General features: G+C 42.2%; 1 protein-coding gene across 1 annotated transcript in view; it reads right to left on the reverse strand.

Annotated features, from left to right (window-relative positions):
• SLC17A6 (solute carrier family 17 member 6) overlaps positions 1 to 24540 on the reverse strand; it is a 355936-nt gene that overhangs the window by 152913 nt on the left and 178483 nt on the right. The gene's annotated exons all lie outside the window — the stretch shown is intronic.

Raw genomic sequence — 24540 nt, forward strand, 5'->3', positions numbered from 1 at the left:
CCTCCGGACAAAATATAAAGCATAGATGAGTGGGGGGGTGAATATCAAAACAGAATTCTGGGACAGTTTAAATAATTTGGAGCAAGATATCTGCATCCTTGAACGAGAGTACATGAATGGGCTAAATACAATAACATTGGTGGACATTTGCACCATACTCTCTGAATTTAAAGAGGTTGAGCTGGCACTTAAGCATCTACATGAACATGCCAGCACAAGATCATATAGAGGAGCAGATCGGCCAAGCTGAATGCTTGCATTCATGATGCACCCTCCACTATCCAACCAGACCATTACAGACCTGAAGGAGGACTCATGAAGCTCTCTCTATCACTTAGACAACATGCCGTCGACGTAAGCAGAATGTAGAGTGTACCTAGACCGTGTGGCCCTAGCCTGGTTCAAGGTACCCCAAAGAAAATTTCTGGCAGAACTCATCATATTAGACAACATCACTTTAGCTGTTTCTGCTATCCCCACTTGCAAAATTCATGGCAAATATGAATTTCCTTCTGAATTTTACAAGAGTTTTGCCCCCATGTTGACACTGGGGTTCCTTGAGGTCTTTTAGGAAGCCCTACAGGGACTCCTCCTTCCATGCCTCAGGGAGACCACAACTGTCATGCTCCTAAAACACAGTAGAAAAACAACACGAGCGCCAATGCTGAGACAAAGTTAGCCCACAAAACTGGGGGGAACAATAGGGGTTTGATTTCTTTAGCAATGTATCAAGATTTATTCTCTTTCAAATTATTTTTTACTTAGTTTTTTATGAGTGCAAGGAGAAGCAAACAGTTTCATATATACAGTAAATACAAAACATGAATATTTCAGACATTCAATCAATCATGGCCGTCCAGTCATACACAAACATTCATACATAAAACACCGTAATCAGTGAACAAAAAGAAACAAGAAAATCCAAATGGAACCACGTATTGGTCAAACATAAATTGGAGAGAATCCCTTGGGATAATGCAGTTTTTACAGTCCTTTAAGTATATTTACACGGGGAGAGTCATTCTCACAACAAACTTAAAGATGTTCTATCTTTAAAACAGCAAATAAGGACCAAATACGGGGGTAGAGTGGTCGACGCGTTTTGAACCCCACTTGTTAGGGGGGTTCTCCTCAGGACCAAAGGGTTCTGCAAAAATAAAAAGAAACGAACTTAGGGGGGAGTGTTCAGACACGATTAAGAATGAGAGACTCAAAAACCCAGTGGGAACCACATCCTACCTTAGCCAATGGACCAAAGAGTCATCAATATTCAAAAAGCGGCAGATCAAGATGGTAAAAAGTAGAATGCTGACAGTGGCTAGAATCAAAAAGAAATACGTGTGCGGTTTTAATATCAAGCATTCACTATAACTCATCCAAACTTTGTTTCCCTGAGCGGGGTTCTTACCTGCGCTTCATCCGGCTTAAAGCTTGCCGGAGGGTCCCTGCTTGTCCTTCGTTCTGGGGGACGGTGTACAATTTTCTGAAAAAAGAACGAAGGGGGGCATAAGTCTAAGTGGTGAATAACACTTGCGGGGTTATCTAGCTGTGACGTGAGTCTGGGGACGTACCGATGGAGAACAGGCGTCTGTCCTTGTTTCCAAAATGCGAGTGGCGGAGAAAACGCTGCCGGTTGGAAGGGCAACTTCCTGTTAAATAGCCCCATGGCAGTATGGGACTTGTAGTTTTTAGATTCCGCCAGAAACTACAAATTTGAAGGATACCTAAAGGTATCTGCACTGAGCCGAAATTTGGCAAAAAGATTTAGCTGGAATTTCTGTAAATTTCAGCAATCTCATTAAGGCCTTTGGACGCTGTGTTAAATTTCATGATGAGCAAAGCCTCACGTTGGGACAATCTCGCGTCCACGTCTCCTCCTCTCGGATCCTTCTCGATTTTTGAGAGTACTGTCCATTTCAGGTCAGATTGCTCATGTTTCATCCTGGACCAATGGTTGACCAGTGGGGCATTTTCAACCCCTTTCCTGATCCTAGATTTGTGCTGGGTGATCCTGTGTCGGACTTCCTGTGTAGTTTTACCAATATACACCAAAGGGCACGGGCAAACAATGGCATAAACTACATTTTTGCTTTTGCAATTTGTAAACGTTTCATGTTTCCAATAGATGTTATTAATACTAAAAACAGATTCTTCAATAGTTTCATTGCAACAAGTGCAAGTTCCGCACTTGTGGTGGCCCTTGGTTGGTGGGAGTCCGAATAGGCTTTGCAAAGTTGGTGCCTTAGTTGTAGGGAGGGCAGCTCTGATTACATGATTGGCTATGCTCTTTTCTTTTTTGTAAGCAAACAGAGGGGGGGACACGAAGTCCTCATGGAGATCTTTGAGTAAATGCCAATTGGAAAGGATCAGTTTTTTGTATGGATTAGCTGCTGGGCAGAATGTGGTAACGCATACAAGTCTTTTGAGATCTTTTTTGACTTTCTTTTCCAATAGGGTTTCTCTAGGAGTCCACCAGGCTCTTTTAAGGGAGTTCCTTAAAAGTTTTTTGGGGTAACCCCTTTGCATGAGACGTTCTTTCAGCTCGCCAGCATGTTTGAAGTATTCTTCCTTATTTGAACAGTTACGACGAATTCGTAAAAATTGTCCATAAGGAAGCTTTTGTTTCAAATTGCGCGGATGGTTGCTGGTATAATGTAACGCCTTATTTCTATCAGATGGTTTTCGAAATAGGGTAGTAGTAAGTCCCTGTGTTGTGGATTCCACTTTAACGTCCAAAAATGTTAAGGACTCATTGGAAGCTGTAGCTGAAAATTGAATATCAATGGATCTTGAGTTCAGCCATTCGATGAATTGGCTCAATTCTTCCTGGTTGCCAGTCCAGGTCAGGAAAACGTCGTCAATATACCGCATATAATTGGTGATGCGAGAACTGTAAGGATTGTTGTTGTATATGAATTTCTCTTCATATAATCCCATAAACATTATGGCCAGCTCTGGAGCAAAGGGGCAGCCCATAGCTACCCCTTTTGTTTGGAAGAAAAACTCACAGTCGAATGTGAAAAAATTCTTCTGCAGTGCAAATCGGGATAAATCCAGTATGAATTCAGTGGGGACCCTTACTGGTCTTTCTCGACTATTCAAGAAAAAAGTCATGGTTTCCAGAGCCTGATCTTGTGGGATTTGTGTGTACAACGACACTACATCAAGGGTAACCAATAACTGGGTTCTACGGTCGAAGGTAGTGTTGGCTAGTCGATTTAGAAATGAGGTGGTGTCTTGCAAATGGGCTGGAATCATATCGATGAAAGGTTTTAGGAAAAAATCGATATATTTAGCCACCGGTTCAAAGAGAGAATCGCAACCCGATATTATGGGGCGGCCTGGTGGATTATGCTCATCTTTGTGCAGTTTTGGAAGGGCATAGAATACCGGAGTTCGAGGGTTCTTGTTCTGTAGGAATGATAATTCCTTGGGTCCAACAAATCCTTCGTCAAAGCCTTTTTGGATGACTTCAAACAATTGGTTTCTAATTTCCACAGTGGGGTCCTTACCTATACCTATCCACAACTGTCATGCTCCTAAAACACAGTAGGTCACCCACACAGCATGACCACTACAGACCACTTTCCTTAATAAACACCAATCCGAAAATGTTTCGGCAAATACTAGCTAATAGATTAATACTATAAATTCCCCAACAGGCCCTTCCAGATCAAGCTGGCTTTATTCCAGGATGGTCAACATCACACAACATCAGGGGGGGAACAGCATTTAAAACGCAGTTCATAACAGGATGCACTTCTACAATAAAGTTGTAAACATGCTTTAGTCTATACCACTCAAGGTTTTACAGCTACTAAGGGCCTAATTATGACGAGTCTGGTAGTCTGGGACCACCAGACCATGGTGGTGTGGCGGTGGCAATCCAGCCACCGCTGCACGAGCAGTCCGACCGCCCTATTATGAGTTTGGCGATCGGACCGTAATTGGCCGTTTCCTGGTGGTGGCACAGCGGTCAAGGTCATTGAAAGATGCAGGTGGTGCTACTGCTGCAATGCCGTGCAAATTGCAAGTTTCAGGACCACCAGCATTATCCTCCACGAAAAGGATAGTGGTGCTGAAACAAAGGGGGCCCTACAGGGCCCTCTGTGCCCCCTCAGCCTGCGGATGGGTGCAGGAGGGCACAACATTTACCCCTCGGTGTGCTATAGCTCCAGTATCTGCATGGCATGGACTTCACAGTCCTTGCTATGCAGGAACCTGTGTGGGATTCGCATTGTGGTGGCTTTTTCAAAGGCACCTACACCTTTGAAAGAGGCACTCTCACAGTAAACGCCATGCCCCCTGCCCGACCACGCAATTACTTATAATATGGGGAGTGACAGCGACTCTTGGTGGTGTGGGATGCGGCGGTGGCGGGCGAGCCGTCCCCGCCCAGCAAAAAGTCATAATCAGGCCCTATGTATTTACCAATAGTGTTATTAACACTCATGAGTTTTCACAAATGTTTAGATTTAGATATTTAGCATGCATGTATGTACCACTACTCTCATTACTACCCATTTATTTACCACTAGTGTCATTACTACTTATGTGTTTTACTACTAGTGGCATTACCACAAGTATCTTTACAAAGCATCAATACATAATTATATGGGTAAGTATATTAGTAAGTATATATTATAGGTATTTGGCAAATATACATTTTATAATTATTTTTGTATTTTTTTTAATGATAACTTTTAGGGACGTGATGTAAGTGATATTTGGTTATTAGGTGGGGAAATGTAGTAATACTCAGATATTTATGTATATATATTTTTGAAATTATAATCAGGTTTAGAGAATAAAGGCAAGCGATATAGGGTATTACATGGGGAAGTGTATTAATACTTGGGTATTTTATAATACTTTAGTATTCTAATTTATGAATTGTAAATGTTGTATATTAATAATTCTTATAAATTGGAAATTACCTTATTAAATTACAAAATTCGTATTTAGGGATGGCATGCAAGGGGTATAGGGGTATTTGGTGTTGAAGTATATTAATACTCAGGTGTTGGTGTTAATACTTTAGTATTTATTTTTATGAATTGTAATTGTTGTAAATTAATAATAATTTTAAACTTTCCAATATTTTATAAAAATGAAATATTAGTATTTAGGTACGGGATGCGAAGGATATAGGAATATTGGGTGGGAAGTCAGGCATTAATTGTAATACTTCAGCATTATTATTTATGAATTGTAATTGTTAAATTAATAATAATGTACAATTTTTCATTATTTTATAAAATTGTAAAATTTGTATTTGGGGATGGGATGCAAGGGATATGTGGTATTTGGTGGAGAAGTTTATTAATACTCAGGTATCAATTGTAATACATTTGTATTAATTTCTCTGAATTGTAATTGTAAACTATTTATTAATTTTACATTTGACATTGTTTTATTAAATTGCAAAATTAATATTTAGGCATAGGATGCAAGGGATATACGGGTATTGGGTAGGGAAATGTATTAATACTCTATGGTTAATTTGAGTACTTTGTATTAATATTTATAAATTGTGATTATTGTAAATTAATAATAATTTTACATTATTTTATAAAGTCGCAAAATTAGGGCTTAATTATGACTATGGTGGTCCTACAGACTGCTGTGGATTGGTGGCGGGTGGGCACTGCCGCACTGGCAGTCCGACCACCCTCTCATAAGTTTGAGAGTCGGACCAACAAAGGACAGCTGCAACTGCCAGGGATCTGTGATTCCACTGCAATGTTGCAATCGTGTGACGCTGCAACATGCCGGCAGTCCCACTGCTGCACCGCCAAGCATATTATGAGTTTCTTCACTGTGATCCTTTTCATTGTGGTGAGCCTGCTATGAAGAAAAGGGTGGTGGTGTGAAACAAAGGGGGCCGTAAAGGGCTCCTTATTGCCTTTGGTCCATGGTGTGCCATGTCAGTATCCACCCTATGCACCCCCTGTTCTTGCATGGCATGAACTGCACAGTCCATGCCATTCAGGAACATGCTTTAACACATTGCTGTGCCTTTCTAAGAGTCAGATATGAGCCTTAGAACGGCACCGCTGTGGGACAACCAAAGCACCGCCAACCAGACCAAGATTAAACTCACAGTTTGGTGGTGTGGTGTGTATGGCTTTGGCAGTCTTGCAGCAAGGCCCCGGTGTGGCGGTTCACCGCCAGACCACCAATCATAATCAGGCCCTTCATTTATAGAGATGGAATGCAAGGGATATAGGGGTATTGGGTGGGGAAGTGTATTAATACTCGGGTATTCAATTTAGTACTTTAGTATTAACATTTATGAATGGTAATTGTTGTAAATTAATAATAATTTTACATTATTTTATACAATTGCAACATTAGTAATTAGGGATGGTATACAAGGGATATAGGGGTATTGGCTAGGGATGTGTATTTATACTCAGGTATTAATTGTAGTAGCTGAATATTAATAAGTAAAGTTAAATTATGTAAGTGGAAATAGAAGTCTATTAAATATTAATTTTAATGAAATACAAATCTATATTATCTAAATATTAAAATATTATTTATTAATTTAAAAAATATTAAATGGCATGTTACATTTTAATACATTATATGGAAAAATGTAATTAATAAAAAGGTATAATATTTATTTAGACATAGTATGAAAATCAAAACAAATAAATAGTTATTCAATAACATTTTACATAAATATAAAAAACATTAGTTTCTAACCTGTAACATTTTTTTTTTACATTTTATAAAAAAAATTCCCAGGATTTACCATTAAGTTCAATGGAAAATATTGTCCATTTTTAGTTTTTAGTTTTGTGCTTGATACTCGCGGTTGAACATATGTTTCTACAGACAGTGGCCTGTCTTGGTCAAGATCGGAAGCAAGGAAGAGCTGCGGTCAGGTAAGAACAAAACTTTACATTACTAAGTATATAGATGACAAAGTTTATTTTCAAGGTACAGAGGAAATAGTTAGATGGTATATAGAGATACGTTGTATCCTTTAGTCGTTTTTATCTATTTTCTAATCCTATGTAGGTTGTGTTCACCTGCTTACATAGCGATGGTTGTTTTTTTCCAAAGTAAGTAAGTTTAGAAAAGTTAAAAGATAGCATTGCAATCTTTTAAAAACTTATATGAAATAAAAGCAACTTTTTGGGCTACTTGTTTTTAGAATATTTGGAGTCTTCTTGGAATGCAGATCATGTGGCTGCAGAAGGAAGATGGATGTATTTAATCCAGTTCTAGAGCGTTATTTTTGGGATATGTATCGATTTGGAAACAGTGTCAATTTTTTAAGGTTTTGTTTTTATTAACAGAGTTTCCAATATGGATGTTGCTTTTTGCTATTTTTCCATCCACATTTCTGTATTCCTACTGATTTTTTTGGGTAATCATTTTGGTTTTGGAATATGGATTTTTTTTTGGCTATTGTTACATAAAAATATTTTTTTACTGCTTTTGCATTTTCAAACTGCATTTTTAGACTCAAAATCCATATATTTCTAATAATTGAGTTGCAGGTGATGGTTTTGCTTTTAAAACAATGCTTTTTTAGATTCTTTTTTGTCTGTCGATGCTAATTTGTACATATATAGATTATTGGAGTACTGTTGACTCTTGGTGACACGTTGTTTGAAAAAGTCGCCAAGAAAAAAGACAACTACAGGTAGGAACTCACAATCATTTTAATTTGGTAAAAAAATGAAAAATGGCAATTGAATTGTACACAATTGTTAAAACAGGCAAGTAATTTAGGGAAATATTGCACTTTCATGCACTGTGTGCTATGCACCATGTTGTCCACCAACGTGATTGGAGCCACTACATGTGCCCTAAAAACCACTTTGCAGTGGCCCATGACAGACGGACCGTGTTTGGGGTACCCCAAATTCTGTTTCCAACAGCATTTTCATGGTAGTGCTCCCAACATGAAAAGGCTGTCAGAAAGATATATCGTAATCCAGACAGTGGGGTCTGCCTTGGTACTGCTGCCATTCTGGAATATGATTCTGACCACCACCCCGTCAGGATCAGTGATCCTGGTGGAAGGAGCGGTCTTCCCCAACCACAGTGGGTGCAACCACCTGGATTGTAATCCAGCAGTCTGACTGAAGAGCTGTCGGCAGTCAGACCGCAACCGATGACCTGTTGGGGACAGTCTGACTGCCCTTTGTTCCTTCTTCAGAATTTGCCCCAAAAAATTATACAGGTTATATCTTTTTACCTCCCTCTGAGCAGGTCATGCAACATTTCCACCATTCAATGGGAAATCTTGGCTTCCTCCTGTACCTGACATGCTTAGATGGCCAATCAACGTATATTTAGAATAATTTAGTGGTGGCACCAAATTTCTCTTCATTTTTTGTAAAATATTGTGATTCAGAAACTGCTGTGTAGCAATTGTCTACACTGTGAGGAGGTACAAAGCATAAGGCAAGTAGTTTTTTCTTAATTCAAAATGAAGTTTACTGTTTGATAAGTAATCCTCAACTAAAGATGATTTTGGGATTTTACACCAATATGCCTGAGAAAATTGAAAACAACATACTTGAATTTGAGTGGAGTTTTACATTTTGGTAATAGTATTTGTCATTGATAAATGTTTACTTTTCTAGGACTTTTAATCATTGTTTTGATTTTACAACTTTTAATAATTCAATGTATATAGAGGATTGCTTATCAGGGAGTAAACTATGGACTAATGGAACAGTTGGGTTATTTATGTTAGCATGAATAGAGTAAAAGTGGGCAAATGTATGGGGTGTTGATTTAAACGTAATATCCATTATCCAAATGTCACTATTTTCAAGTGTTAAAAGTTTATGGTTTGTGCTAACTATTAGAATTCTTTTTGAGGGTTTTCATTGTCATGCAGTTAAAAAGGTTCTTCAGAGAAAGTGATAGTTTATTCAGGGGGATATTAATGTCAGAATAAGTATGTGGTGCTATTCGCTGGGTATTACATGCCTGTTTTTGTCTTTGTACCATTCTCCTAATATTGGGAATTTTGGGAATACTACTGGCTATATGCATGGGAATGGTTTCAGATACCTGTCTCAAAATGGAGCCACATGGTTCCTTGGAGGTGGATGGAAGTAATTGTTTGAATGTTTTCACGTACTACGATCTCCATTGCAGAGGCAGAGTAGTCATGCTCAGTTGTCCTACCTACAGTGTCTTCCAGAGTAACCGCTCTGTCTGTGCAATGGGATGAAAAGTACTCGATGCACCTCCAATGGCTCCTGTGCTCACATAACCTATCCTTACAATAAAGGTAGTCAGCATGCTTTAGCATTCTTGCCTCTCTGGAATTTCATATAGTTTGCTTTATTAGGTAATGCCATTGATGTTGGTTCTGTGAAGAAAGAGAACTCGAAAGTATAAGTTTATGTTTTTGCTGTTTTAATATATTTTAGTTTTTCTTTATTTGCCTGCTAATAAATAAAAAAAGAAAATGTATTACTCATTTTCTTTCCTGGAGCTAAGATGGACATCAGTGCTAAGGTGGACATAGTGGCAGAATACTAAGCTAAGACTAATTCTTGAAAAGCCAGGTTTTAAGATGTTTTCTGAACATTGCCAGGTCAGCTGAGGCTCTGAATGAGGCGGGTAGGCTGTTCCATGTTTGTGCATTGAGAAACCAAAGGATCTCCATCCTAAGCACGCTTAGCGTATTTTGGGGAAGCGTGCAAGGTCTACAGTAGAGGATCTTAAGGTCCTATTTGGAATGTAGCGGATAACACACTTCTTAAGGTACTTAGCGCCTAGGCCGTGGAATGCTTTAAAGAATATCACCATGGCTTTAAACTTAATTCTTTCTTTCATTTGGAGCCAGTGCAGAGATTTGAGAATAGGAGTCATGTGAGATCTAGGCTTTGGTCTAAGGATCGCTCTGGCCGCTGCGTTCCTCACCACTTGTAGACACTGAATGAGATAGTCAGGTAGGCCTAAGTAAAGGCCATTTGCTTAATCCAATTTTGAAGTCACTAAAGCCTGAACCACGATCTTCCTAGTGTCCGATGACAACAAGGGGAGAATTTTTTTTTAGCTTGCATAGTATGCCAAAACAGGAGCCAATCAGTGTTTGAGCTTACCACCTCACACCTTTCTATTCTCCTGATCTACGAGGAAGTCTAAAACCTTAACAAACATTTGAATCTATTTCAAGAGTTTGCCTCTAACTGATGAGATGCTGAGAAGATACGTCATTTGAGCACTACATGGATTTCCTCGCCCCTGACAACGCGAGCAATAGGTGAGACTAGGTAGGATCGATGAAACTCCAAGGCCTTCGGTGGTAAATGGCTTGGAGAGGCAGGGGATCTCACTAGACAAATGCCTCATACAGTTTTTGTCACGCGTTGGACTAAAAAGAATTTTTAGCACAAATCCACAATCTACTTCTGCTTGGTAGTAACCTGAGACCCCAGCAAAATATAGTGTGACAAAATTAAAGGGATTATATGTGTAACTGATATGATATAAAGGGGTGTGACATTCACTCAGGTCTTGTCTGCGCTACATCAAATGCAAATAAGCAAATAGAAATAATTAACTCTAACATAGGCATGTATGCAAAGTAGACAGATGACACAGCTGTGTGGTGAGAGGCTTGACCCCTGTCTGTGCAAGAAGCAACGCTGTGTGTGTTTGTTGTTTTCTTCAAACCACAAATAGGTACCTTTTGTTTATTCAAGCCCTCGTTTACAAACATTATGCACATTATTGTGTATGTTACATGTTGCTCTACCTCTGCACTGCATTGGGGTACTACATTAGGCTGATAAATGGGTAAGAAAGTGTGACGTGACTGTGGCCATGCCAAATGCAAGAAACACCTATAAAGTCCAAATGTTTGGTGCATCATCCAAATATTTTACATTTCCCACCAAGAAAAAAAACACCCAACGGCAAGAAAGTATCAGATTCGTGGAGGTTTTGAGGAAAAGGGCTCTCAGCTTAGGTGGTGATGAAAAAATCCCAAAACAAGCATTTGCAATGCAATAGGTCTCGCATTTGTTGGAGTTGGAGCCATTAGCATTGTAAATGGCAATTTTGTTTCTGTTGCACTGGAGTGATTATTTAAAGGAAAAGAGTGCACAGTATATCATAATGTGTGCTTTTATAGCAAATATACAGTAAAGCTATGGCTACATTAACGTAAAGGGTGTGAATGGATTAATACAAATACAAAAAAAGATTCTCAAAATTGTGGTAAATAAATAATTAAATACCGGTACTATTTTTGAATATATTAACAATAACAGATAGCTCAATAAATAAGAGGCAGGATCCGATGTGACCGAGTTGAACAGGCTTTATTCAGGCAAAAGGGAAGGGACTGGAACGGGACAGCCTGAAATAAAGTAGGAAGGAAGGCAGCTGCACCATTTCATTAACAGTGCAGTGTATATATAGTAAGACATTTCAATTACATTACATACAGTAGGCGTAACTTGTGACAAACGTAAGATAAGAACACATGGGTGGAAGAAGAAGGCGTGCACAGGGCGTGCACGTAGACATGTGATGAGAAACGTCATAGAAGTGTCATGAATGGGCGGAAACATGGAGGGGGCTACCTGAGAGCAGCTGGGACCTTTAACCTAGTGGTGCGCGCAAACGGGCAATGACGTGTTACTAGGGAAAACTGGGGGCTATGACTTCTGCACTGGAAGAGGAGACTAAAGTCTGCGGTGTCAGGACGACATGTACCTATAGCATATCTGGTATCTGGTGTTTGGAGTACATGTTGATAGAATCTAAAAGTTATCAGGGCAAAGGCTACCTGACACTAAGGCTGGTGCATGCATATATTCTACATGTATTGCGTGTGCTAGGAATATTCTATGAATATTAATACAGTATTTCTCTTACATGGAGACAGAAAGACTAGACTATAGCTGAAACTGTTTATGCGGTTCAGTAGCTTAGGAATGCGAAGAAGGAAAGCTGGACTGATAACTAGAAGCATAACATATTCTTGGCAGACAGGCAGGCAGAGCCAGGCCGGGCACCGCGCTGCTTGGCAGGAAGTAAGTGAAGGGTCAGGGATGCAGGTGGGGGCTGCATCGCTCCTCGGAGTAGGATCAGGAGACTGGAGCTTGAATCTGGTGTCCGGGCCCTTTTGAGGACTGGAAAACGGGGACAATGCGGTGAATTAACGTACACACTGTGAAACGTGGCAACATAGGCCTAATACTCGTTGCTTTCACGAGAACTGGAAACTGACTTACTAGAGTTGGACACAACTATAATTGCGTCTTTAATCGATCATAGGGGGATATATGCATATCGATCATGCACATATAACATAGGATGGGGAACACGTAGGCACATATAACAAGGCAAAATATAATTTTCCACATTCCCTCCTTGTGCCCTACGTTTCCATCAGGAAACATCAATATTCATGATACCATCTATCTGTTCATATAGCATCATTTGCTCGTCTCGAATTGTCTTGGAACGGGACTTAGGACTAGGAATACAAGAGGTAGCACACATGCCGCAAATCGCAGGGCCACATTGTAAACAAAGGCAGCAACTGAATATGATCATTACTGCTATACCTAGGAATGACAATACTTTCCATCCCCAGGCAGATATGATACTCCAGAGCCAACCGGACCATGTCCAGGTGCCTGGATTCTGGTGTAACTGATGGGCAATTTTATGAAGTCTGGTTATAGCTGAATAAACAGACGGTGGGTTATTAGGAATGAAAATGCAGCAACTAGATCCGATGACTCTACATGCTCCTCCTCTATCGGCCAGTATGACGTCAAGAACGAGACGATTTTGGAGCACGACAAATCTAATAGCAGATTGCTCTTCAGTTAAATTACCTAGAGCAGAAGTAGTCTCATTCACTACTGCTTCAAGGGTTCTGGTTAACCTACGTATTAACGTACTATTCTGGACAGGACCTATAAAGAAAAAGAAACCTTTATTGAAATCTTGATATTGTTCTAGGGCAGTTTCAGTTTGATCGACAATTGGGGACTCAGTCTCCCTTCTATGTCTAACGTGTACTAGATGTGTGTTTCTGTGATAATCGGATGGGGCTAGAAAAACCGGTGGCAGTAGGAAGGCAATGTAACATGTTCCATACCAATCGAGGGGCAGACGAACATATGCGGTCTGACCACACACAAAATAAGAATGACGTGAGGCTTTAAAAATAGATTTCCCACTGTCACTATACTCGACCATAGTAGTACAATCACTGTGTCCTACATGTACTGAACCATTCTTTCTGACACATAATTCGCCTTTGACTGGTAGAACTGAAATAGCAGGCAAATCTGGAGTAGTATCGGACTGAACATTCAGAACCATGAAATTCGAGGAATAATTACCTAAATCATATACTTCATTTTCTAGATCTAACCCTGTTCTATGGGAAAGACCTTCCTTGTCTGGGAAACATGTTCTATTCAGAAGGGACATATCAGTTGAGGATGACGTTAACGTGGACCATGCTCCACACGAACCATTATGTGAAAACGGACAAGGAAAAAGTGGCAGAACTCCCTTCGGTGTCTGGAAAGGGGGGAGTCGACCACACACCCAACAATTAGTGGCATTGCTGGTCTGGTGTGAATAGTGCAGCATTCGGATAAAAGTATTATTACGCATAGCAAGACGATAGGATAACTCGTGAGGAGGCAGGTCACTAAATGTGTGCTCTACTGTAGCATTAGAAAACATATGTACATGTGAAATAGGAAAACATAAATGTAAAGCATAACTTATGCATGTAACCATAAGACTCAAAAATAATAAAAAGAACAGAGTAACTATACATCGGCTGCAAAGATTCTTTCGATAGCGTATTCTCTTAGAGTTTTGACTAACTCTCTCACTGTGTGGGTCTGTCTTATACATGTCAGGAACCTGTCTAACCGTTTCACCCGAGAGGGACTTAGACAATTAAACTGGCTGACTTACTAGACCTCAACTTGGATTTATACTCTTGCTGCGGAGTTTTCTCTATCAGGGGAAGTTTAGATTCAGTTTCTGGGCAGTCCTTGAGAACGGGGCAGTCCTTGAGAAAAGTTTTAGCTTTAAGTCCATGGAACTTTTTCACATGGCTGGCGTGTAGCCACCCTTTTCGGTTTTCAATCTTCACTGCTGTCCGGGTGGTGAGAAGAACAAGACGGGGCTCCTTCCAACGGGGCTCCAGCGGACTTGAACGATCAAAATTCCTTATAAGTACAAAGTCACCCGGGACGACTTCATGCGGTTTCACGTCGGTGTTGTCTGGAAATGCAGCGGCAACCTGTGAACGACAAGATTGTAGTGCAGACATCAAGGAGGCAAGGTAATCTGTCAGCATATTACTGTCAACATCGGTAATGGTACGGGGTCTAGGTGTACCCCACATATTGGGGGGACGACCAAACACTATCTCATAGGGAGATAGACCTGAACGGGAGTGAGCGACCATTCTCATATAAAAAAGGGCGACTGGCAATGCTACTATCCAATCTACACCTTTCTCTGCACACACTTTAGAAATTCGGATTTTCAGAGTCTGGTTATGTCTCTCTACGAGACCGGCTGCTTCAGGATGGCGTACACAATGGAACTTCCACTGGTACCCTAACAGTAGGGAAACTTGTTTCATGAGCTCGGATGAGAATGGCTGGCCGTTATCTGAATACACGACCCTAGGTAATCCATAGCGGGGAAAGAACTCACGAACCAACTGCCTGGCAGTGGTCGCAGCTGTGTAATCTGGGACTGGATATGCTTCTGTCCACCTGGACAAAGCGCATACGACTACGAGAACATACTTGAAACCTCGACATCGCTCCATCTGAATATAATCCATCTGGAGGACTTCAAAAGGGTGGTCAGGAGGATGGAATCCACCTTGTTCCACCGGGACACCTTTACCTGGATTGAACTGACAACAGATCATGCAGGTACGCACTTTCTGTTTGGCTGCTGCTCGTAAATGCTTGTTGAACCAGATGTTCTGGATACTGTCTAACATGGCTTTTTCTCCTAAGTGTGCTGGGCTATGTGCGGTGTTAATAATGACTTGAACCATAGAGTCGGGGAGAAACCATGTGGCTTTTCCCTTCGTCAACCATCCTTGATCTGTCTGGACCCCTCCTTGTTCAGACCATCTCTTGATTTCTTCGGGAGTAGCATGTAACTGTATATCTATTACATTTTGTGTTGGGTCCTTAACTGTCATACAAGTAGTCTGATCCGGAATGTGTGTCTGTGTCGTGTTAACTGGAATGTCTGGAGTCTGAGCTGTAAGCTTGGCTGTTCGATCTGCTAGATCGTTACCCTGGGAAATGATATCAGTGGCTTTCGTATGTGCCTTGCACTTCATGATGGCGATAGCTGTCGGTAAATGTATTGCTTCTAACAGAGCTTGAATGAGGGGGCCATGCTGAATCTTGGTTCCATGAGAAGTCATAAAACCTCTTTCTTGCCAGAGCACTCCAAAGTCGTGTACGACTCCGAATGCATAACGTGAATCTGTGTATATGTTTACTTTCAAGTTCTTGGCACGTATGCAGGCTTGGGTCAGAGCGACAAGCTCTGCTGCTTGAGCAGACAGGGTGTCTATACGATGTGTTTCTATAACTTCGGTTTCAGTAGTCACTGCATACGCGGCTACTAGTTCTCCTGTACTTGTTCTCATACATGAACCATCCACATAAAGTGTCAGGTCGGGATCAGGTAATGCAATGTCTGTCAAGTCTTGTCTTGGCTTTGTCATGGTGTTAACAACTTCCACACAGTCATGTGTGGCAGGATTTGAAGTAACTGACGGTAACAGTGTAGCTGGATTTAAAATGTTGCAGCGTCTGATTTCTATGTGTGGCTGGAACAGTGTCAGTTCGTAACCTGTTAAGCGTGCAATTGTCAAGTGCTGAGTCTGGGTTCTGTTTAAAAGAACTTCCACGGAGTGTGGAACTTGTACTGTCAGGGAGTGTCCTAACACTATGGAATCACTTTGTCTAATAGCTAGAGCTGTGGCTGCAACTGACTTGAGGCACGCAGGCAGAGCCTGGGCTACTGGATCTAATGTGCTAGAAAAATAAGCACAAGGCTTGTATTGTCCTGCTTGATCTTGTGTGAGAACAGATAATGCAGTACCATCACGTTCAGTGACAAAAAGTGTAAAAGGCTTACTGTAGTTCGGTGTTGCTAGAACAGGTGCATTACATAAGGCTTTCTTTAACTCATTGAAAACAAGTGTATGTTCCTGGGTCCAAGGGAGGACAGTCGATACGGCTGCCTCCTGTGTCGTTAACTGTATCAGTGGCTTGGCTAGAAATGCGTACTGAGGGATCCATTGTCTGCAGTAAGAAGTGAGGCCGATAAAAGCTCGTACCTCCTTCTGTGTCTTGGGCTGTGGAAGACGTGCTATTAACTGGATACGGTCTGGTGTCAACTGCCTACCCCTCTTGGACAGTAAGTGTCCTACGTAGACCACTTGCTGGACATAGAATTGCAATTTGGAAGGGGACACCTTGTGCCCCATCTCGGCCAGAAAATACAGGACTGTAAGTGACGCACGTTCGCAATCACGTTCAGAACGGGCTGTGATCAATAGATCATTGACATACTGGAGCAGGGCAGTGTCAGTTGGCATGTGAATATTGTCTAGTTGTCTTTTAAGTGCTTGACTGTAAATGCTAGGACTTTCTGTGAAACCTTGAGGAGCTTGTGTGAATTTATAGCTTCTTCCATTTAAACAGAATCCGAAAAGGAACTGGCTGTCTGGATGAATGGGGACACTAAAGAATGCGTTCTTGAGATCGATAACTGTAAAGAATGTGGCTTCAGAATCAATGGCTGTCAAGAGTGATGAAATGTCTGGGACCACTGGGTACTGGGGTATAATACACTTATTAAGTTCTCGAAGGTCAATCACTAATCGATAAACTGGAGGTGCATTTGGATCAGCATGTTTCAGGACTGGAATGATAGGAGAATTACATACATTGGAGTCAGTTTCTACAACCACTCCTTGAGCAATAAGTTTGTCAATAATTTTGGATAAGGCTGCTACAGCCTCAGGTGGCAATTTGTACTGTCGGATTCGTGGTAATACAGCACCGTGCATACTGGTACATCTGCTGTGTAACATGCTGTGTTGCAGCTATAGGCTGCGGTACTGTAACTGTCTGTTGTGCATTCTGTGGTGGCTGGGAAGTCTGTGAAACTTGTTCTTGTCTAGGCGGACGTGGTCTTTCTTTAGTCTCACCAGTAGCTATGTTGTGTTTCAGAACTGCACATTCGTTTATAAAATGACCTGGCTGTTTACAGTAATTGCATGTCCCTTTAACGGGAGCTGCAGGATGACTGGCTTGATTCGGACCCCTCTTCTGACTGTCTTGTGGAACAGATTGTGCAACTAATACTTTCATTTTCGTGTCTTTCATACGTCTCCTTTCGTGTTCCTGCTCTTCCCTGATTCTGTTCTGGTGATACTGGATCATCTGGAGCATCTGTGACGGAGTATTAGCTTGCCAGGTACTTTCGACTTTCAGTACTCGATTTTTAACTTGTGGACTTGAATTCTCGACTAGTTTGGTAACAAAAAGATGAGGATACGACTCACTACTTGTTTTCAGACCACTATTAATAATGAAACATTTCTCAAATCTAGAATAAAAATCACTAGTATCTTCGTCTTGTTTCTGTTTACAGGCTGAGATGGCATCCCAATCTTCCTTTTTCGTGGCTAGTAATCTTGGCAAAACTTGTATTAACAATTCGGGCAAAGCTTTAGCTTTATCCCCAAGACCGGTACCTGGTACTCGTGTATTATCTTCAGCTTCTAATGCTGTCCAATCTATCTTTTTCTCTCCCACCTCCCATTCTTTTTCTTTGAGTTTTTCATATATGCCCGCAGGCAACAGGACCTTTAACATTTTAATGATATCAGGATACGTGTATTCTCCCATACGGAGCATGTCCTTTAATTCACGGTGAAACCCTGCTGGATCTTTATCATGACTGGGAATTAACTTTTTCATTTCCAAGAGTTCTATTTTCGTGATAGGGGTGTAAACAAATACTCGTTCTAGACCACCACCCTCTTTCTTGACTGGATGTACTTCTCGTAACGGATTCTGTCTGTCTATGTAGAATGATTTACTTTCTGGGGGTGAGACATGAACAAAATGTGGATTCAGAAACGTTCGGTATTTGTGGCGCTGTTCTAGAATGATACTAATTAAATCGGTACCTAGACCTTTCCATCTGTATTGGAGTAACTCGTTCAATACATCGTGTAGCGGACCTGGATCAGAATGTTGTTCCTCATACAGTGTAATGAGGTACTGAATCATATATGTGCCCACCAGACGTTGCTCGGCTGGGGGCAGTTTCAGAAACATTTGTGCCACTATTTGATCTGGAAACGTGGTAGAATCACTAGTCCATCGGACTGCTGATCGGGCTAGTTCTTGCTCATGCATTGTACTAAGCTCGCTATACCCTATTCGTGATTTCAGAATGTGATCGGTAGCTTGGAATACCTGCTCAAGAGAACACTGTTCTGGTGCTGGAGGAGGAAAAGTTTTCTTGTAATCTAGGCGTGAATGTCGGTCGGAAAGTCTAGTTCTACCTACATACGCTATTCTGTCGGGATTCTCGTTGTCTACCTCTTCAGTAGAAGAGTCATACTCTTTCTCGATTGCTCTTTTTGCTTCTCGTTTCTCATGTATACTTATGATTTCCTTACGAATTTTCTTGTACATACTCTCTATACAACCTTGTGTCTTGTGTTTTCCATCGGCTATATTGTCACTCCACCTAGTCAGGACTTTCAGTTCTTCTTGATCTTTTTCTGGATAATCTTGCTCTCTTACTAAACAGTTAATCAGGAACTTTAAAATCATGAGCTGAGTCTCGACTTTTCTTTGAACCATGGCTTCGTGAATCCTTCCTGGATTCTCTCCTGTACGGATAAAACGATATATTCTGTCTAGATGTTCTCCCATATCGGGCAGGGTGACCAGATAGCTGGCAACCCGTCTTAAACGTAATGAATATATGACCATGTGATCCTCGCCTGGAACTGGATCATAACGACAGTCAGTAAGAACTCGCATGATATCTACATATGTAGACACTTTTGGCGTACGCTGTAACGCTAGGTCATGTAGCGTCAGACGTTTCGGTTGAGGCGGGGTACGAGGAGAACCTCCCCCCACGACTCCTAAACTAGAATCGTCGGTGAATACTGTACGTGCTGGTAGAGTGACTGGCATAACGGGTGCATGTACTGTGGGCTGGTCCGGGGGTACTGGAACATGAACTTGACCCCCGGGAACAGTAGTTGGCGGGACAGGAATTACATTATTAACGGGAGCAGGCGGAACAGGATTTGCATAGGCTGGGACTGTGTCGTCCAAATAGGACGAAAGAAGTATGTCAGCTGCGGTCGGTTTGTGACGTAGCTTAATCAGGACTAATGGCGGCGGAAAATTACAGGGTGCTTCCGGGGTTGCTTTTGGCAAGCCCTCGGCAAGAAGAGGATACATACCTTTAATAAGGGCATTTCTCTGTCTGTCTGACTGTTCCGCTCTAACTCGTTCACCTTCTTCTAATAATTCCCTTTCTTGGGCTTTTTCTGAGGATTCCCTACTTAATTCTGTTTTTCTGAATTCTTTTACGGTTCTTTTATGAGATTCTTCGCGCCATAACTCGATGGCATCTTTCTGGGACTGTCTGGCTTTCTTTTTCCATAATGCTTCTTCTACTCGCATGATGCACTCGGCATCCCATGTACCTGCTACGGGCCATCTATATTTCTCTTCTAGTTCCTTAGTATAGTCCGCCCATAAGTCTAGATATATTATGGCATCTAAGCCATGCTTGTGATACATAAAATGTCCTGGACTGTCCCTAGGAGGGACAGGAACTGCTTCTTCGAGTAACCCTTTTCTGGTCTTTAACTGACGTAATTTCGAGAACAGAGGCATTTCGGTAATACACTTGGAACACAATACACAATAATCACAGTAATAGAATAGCAAACAAATCTCTCATACCACAACATAAAAATACATTGATAACAGTTCGAACAGAATACTACCTGATACACTGAAAACAGAACACATGAATTTCTCGAGAACGAAACTTACTAGAATTACTGGATGCACTGCTAAAAAAGTACAGAACATACCGGTCCCATAAAGAGACACGTCGGACCGTATCCACCTAGGTGAACACTTCAGACTGGATCTGTGTACCCAAACCCAACGGACCAGGAACAAACTAATGATCCTGTCTAGATACTTCCCCCGCGACGGTACTCACCGGGAAGCAGAAACTGGAAGGCCTCGGACTGGACTGGACTGCTACGACGTCGGACTACGACCTTCGGACTTCGGAAACAGGTGGGCCTCCGGATACTTCGGACCTTGCTCTCTCGGCTTGGGCTCTGGTCGGGACGAACCGCATTCCACACCGCTTTGTCTGGATGCCGGACCGCAGTCTCCGTCTCCTCCGTGGGCCTGAGGGAGACTTGAAGCAGAAATATCTGCCGGTGCGCAGTAGAGTTCCGTCACGGCTGCAGAGGGTCAGGGGACCTGCGTACATCGCCAGTGCGTGAGGAAGGGGCTCGTCCCTATTCGGGCGCCATTATGTGGTAAATAAATAATTAAATACCGGTACTATTTTTGAATATATTAACAATAACAGATAGCTCAATAAATAAGAGGCAGGATCCGATGTGTCCGAGTTGAACAGGCTTTATTCAGGCAAAAGGGAAGGGACTGGAACGGGACAGCCTGAAATAAAGTAGGAAGGAAGGCAGCTGCACCATTTCATTAACAGTGCAGTGTATATATAGTAAGACATTTCAATTACATTACATACAGTAGGCGTAACTTGTGACAAACGTAAGATAAGAACACATGGGTGGAAGAAGAAGGCGTGCACAGGGCGTGCACGTAGACATGTGATGAGAAACGTCATAGAAGTGTCATGAATGGGCGGAAACATGGAGGGGGCTACCTGAGAGTAGCTGGGACCTTTAACCTAGTGGTGCGCGCAAACGGGCAATGACGTGTTACTAGGGAAAACTGGGGGCTATGACTTCTGCACTGGAAGAGGAGACTAAAGTCTGCGGTGTCAGGACGACATGTACCTATAGCATATCTGGTATCTGGTGTTTGGAGTACATGTTGATAGAATCTAAAAGTTATCAGGGCAAAGGCTACTTGACACTAAGGCTGGTGCATGCATATATTCTACATGTATTGCCTGTGCTAGGAATATTCTATGAATATTAATACAGTATTTCTCTTACATGGAGACAGAAAGACTAGACTATAGCTGAAACTGTTTATGCGGTTCAGTAGCTTAGGAATGCGAAGAAGGAAAGCTGGACTGATAACTAGAAGCATAACATATTCTTGGCAGACAGGCAGGCAGAGCCAGGCCGGGCACCGCGCTGCTTGGCAGGAAGTAAGTGAAGGGTCAGGGATGCAGGTGGGGGCTGCATCGCTCCTCGGAGTAGGTTCAGGCGACTGGAGCTTGAATCTGGTGTCCGGGCCCTTTTGAGGCCTGGAAAACGGGGACAATGCGGTGAATTAACGTGCACACTGTGAAACGTGGCAACATAGGCCTAATACTCGTTGCTTTCACGAGAACTGGAAACTGACATACTAGAGTTGGACACAACTATAATTGCGTCTTTAATCGATCATAGGGGGATATATGCATATCGATCATGCACATATAACATAGGATGGGGAACACGTAGGCACATATAACAAGGCAAAATATAATTTTCCACAAAATGCTAGGTGCAATGTGTAGCAGGTGACAGGGACTACCTATTATTTAATAAATATACACATTTAAAAGCAAAGACATAGAATATGGAACCTGCAAACTTATATGTGTGTGCAAATGCACCAGGACATGGTGTCCCCTATGTTAGTTTACCATTTTCAGATGGTAAGACACCCATCTTGGAGAGCAGCGAGGTAGGACCTGACTTAGCTGCGTGTAAAATAAATAAATAACACATAGTAGGGACACAGGAAGCTATAAACTTTGGGGAGTCAGGGTGTCACATGTAGAGGGTAGGGGGAAGACCTGAACTGTGAGTAGCATACAGAGGATAGAGTGAGAAGACACATGCACTCCAAAGGGTGTTGGATTTAAAATAAATAAAAAATCCGGGGTTTATTAGGACATCGCCTTAAAAAAATTAGACAGTGGGAGTTTGTCAAGTACTGTGTTTTTCCCTAATTTGCAGAGGTTTGCAAAGTAGCCTTGTGTGCTGACTTTGCTAAGAATCCCGATGAGAATACCCACTTAGTCCCGATTCTCTCCTTTATAGCCCCTAAATACCTGGGTATCTGTTAATTAGGGGGATGCAATATTTAACAATTATTGCTGACGCTAGGGGAAGGAACTACTATAAAACCACGAAAATTGTGCTGCATAACTAAATGCTTAGACGGTCCCACAAGCGCGACCTATTGGCTATGGTGGAGTTTAGAGGGCTGGGCTGAGGGGGGAGTGTAAGGCGAGCCTGCATGTTTCCTGGTTGACGTGTTCTGCACCATGCGCTTCTGCGAGAGAGCGTGGAGAATAAACCGTCTACGCCATTCATCCTTCTGGGGTGGATTCAGAATGGGCAACAATTACATTCCTCGAGTGCATTCTTCCTCGTTACGGTTATGGCCGGAAGAATGGAGCGAGGAAGTGAATTTAGCATTTCACAGTTTTCACCAAGACAGAGAGCTGGTGTTAGAGCCGATATCGATGGCCCCACAGGCCAGCTGCTCGTTCACTGGCCACAGCTGGTCCCTGAGGTGGGTGGCTTCTCCGGACAGGCCCAAGCTACGAGTTAGAGTGAGCCGACCAGTGAAGTTCAGCCAGACTTCATGCTGGCTCTCCATTGGTGCACTATGCTAAAGGGACGAGAGGGCGCCCGTGACGAGGGTTCAAAGCAGTGCAGCATGGTCGTCGGATGTTTACACAGCCGCAGCCGGTAGTGGGAGTACCGGCTGGGCGGTGACGTGGGGAGGAGGGGGGGCAGGGTGGGGGTTAGTAATGGCCATGAGTCGTTTCTTTGGCGGTCTGGCATTACAATGATGTATTTTTGTTTAAAACATAAATGAAGATATTTCACTACAATAGTCACGAAATATATAATTGAATTGACTGAAGTAGCACCAACTTTTCCTAGCGCCCAAACTTCAGAATAAAGCTGTAGACATGGCCCCAAAGTCCTTTCGGAAAGTTACTTACTCTTATCTGACAGAAGTTGACAGCGCTTCGAAGCAGACTATTGGGTGCTATGTAGAAAAATATTAAAGCTTTAGCGCTAATTCTGTAAACACCATCATTCAGAAGTTTTTTGCCTTATGTAAGCGTCACTGCAAATGTGCTTGATATTAACTTGCTTCTTCCGAAAGGTGACTCGCACTGGAATCAGATACACGATGTAAACATAAAATGAACTTAATATATTCGGGGGCCTTGGGATCACTTCCAGGACAACGCACTCACAGGGCTCGTCCACCTAGCGCAGATGCAGTTCAGGGGAACCACCTACACCCTATATATAGTTGTAAGTGTGTTCCCGCTATGGGTCAGTCAGAGCCTGCAGTGTTCTCAGTGTGGTAGCCTAGAGTGGGCCTAGTTTAAGCAGAAGATACCAGCCTGGTGCCTAAGAGGAGCAGGGCTTCAATGAGAAGCAGAGAGTGTAAGTAGTTGATCTAGGCTGGGGCCTAGCTAAGGCGAGGCTCCCAGCACTAACATCACTAGCATTGAGTCTTTATTGGCCTTGCAAGCAGGCAGTCACATCTATAGCACATAAAGACAAACAGAACGAAAAACAAAAAGAAGTGAAACCCCCTTGCAAACACAAGCCTTTGCATAGTTAGTATAATTTGTAGGCGGACTGCCTCTTAGGTTTTACGTTCATTTAGCAGTCGCCTCGTCCGCACCCCTCCAAACACCCCCTAATACTCCCTGTCAACCAGATTCACAGCTCTGTGCTCTCTACCTACCTTAGCTATGGAGCGATATTATTACCCATGCTCAGAGCACTGAAAATGTCAATAAAAAACAAAATTGTATTTTTCTTTCAACCTGCTTCACATCCAAGCCAGAGAGATGGAAAACCAGGGACGCGGAAACCACAGGAAATTCTCAACAGCGCCTGGAATAAACTGCGCTCCATTTCTAAAGTCAGCATAAAATCTCAGAGCAGGGGAGGTTTATATTAATATGTGCAGCTGAGGTGCATATGAGCCTTCCTGATAGCACATCGCAGAATAAATGCCTCGCTCAGTCTCCAAAGCCGGTCTCGGGAAATCAAGTGAGTTCTTTACCGGCAGGAAACCATCCGGAGGGTCCGGCCCAAGACAGGCAGCGGAGTATCGAGAAACCAATGTGTTACAATTTAGAACTCACAGAGACATTAGCAAGTCAACTCATAGCAACTATTGACACAACACCACAGCGCCGAGAAGAAAAACGCTATTAATTATGAATCTTTCTGTGTTTAGGAGGAGAGTGTAGAATTTTTAA

Source organism: Lissotriton helveticus, chromosome 3_2 (assembly GCF_964261635.1).
Source record: "Lissotriton helveticus chromosome 3_2, aLisHel1.1, whole genome shotgun sequence".
In the NCBI taxonomy this organism is placed as follows: domain Eukaryota; kingdom Metazoa; phylum Chordata; class Amphibia; order Caudata; family Salamandridae; genus Lissotriton; species Lissotriton helveticus.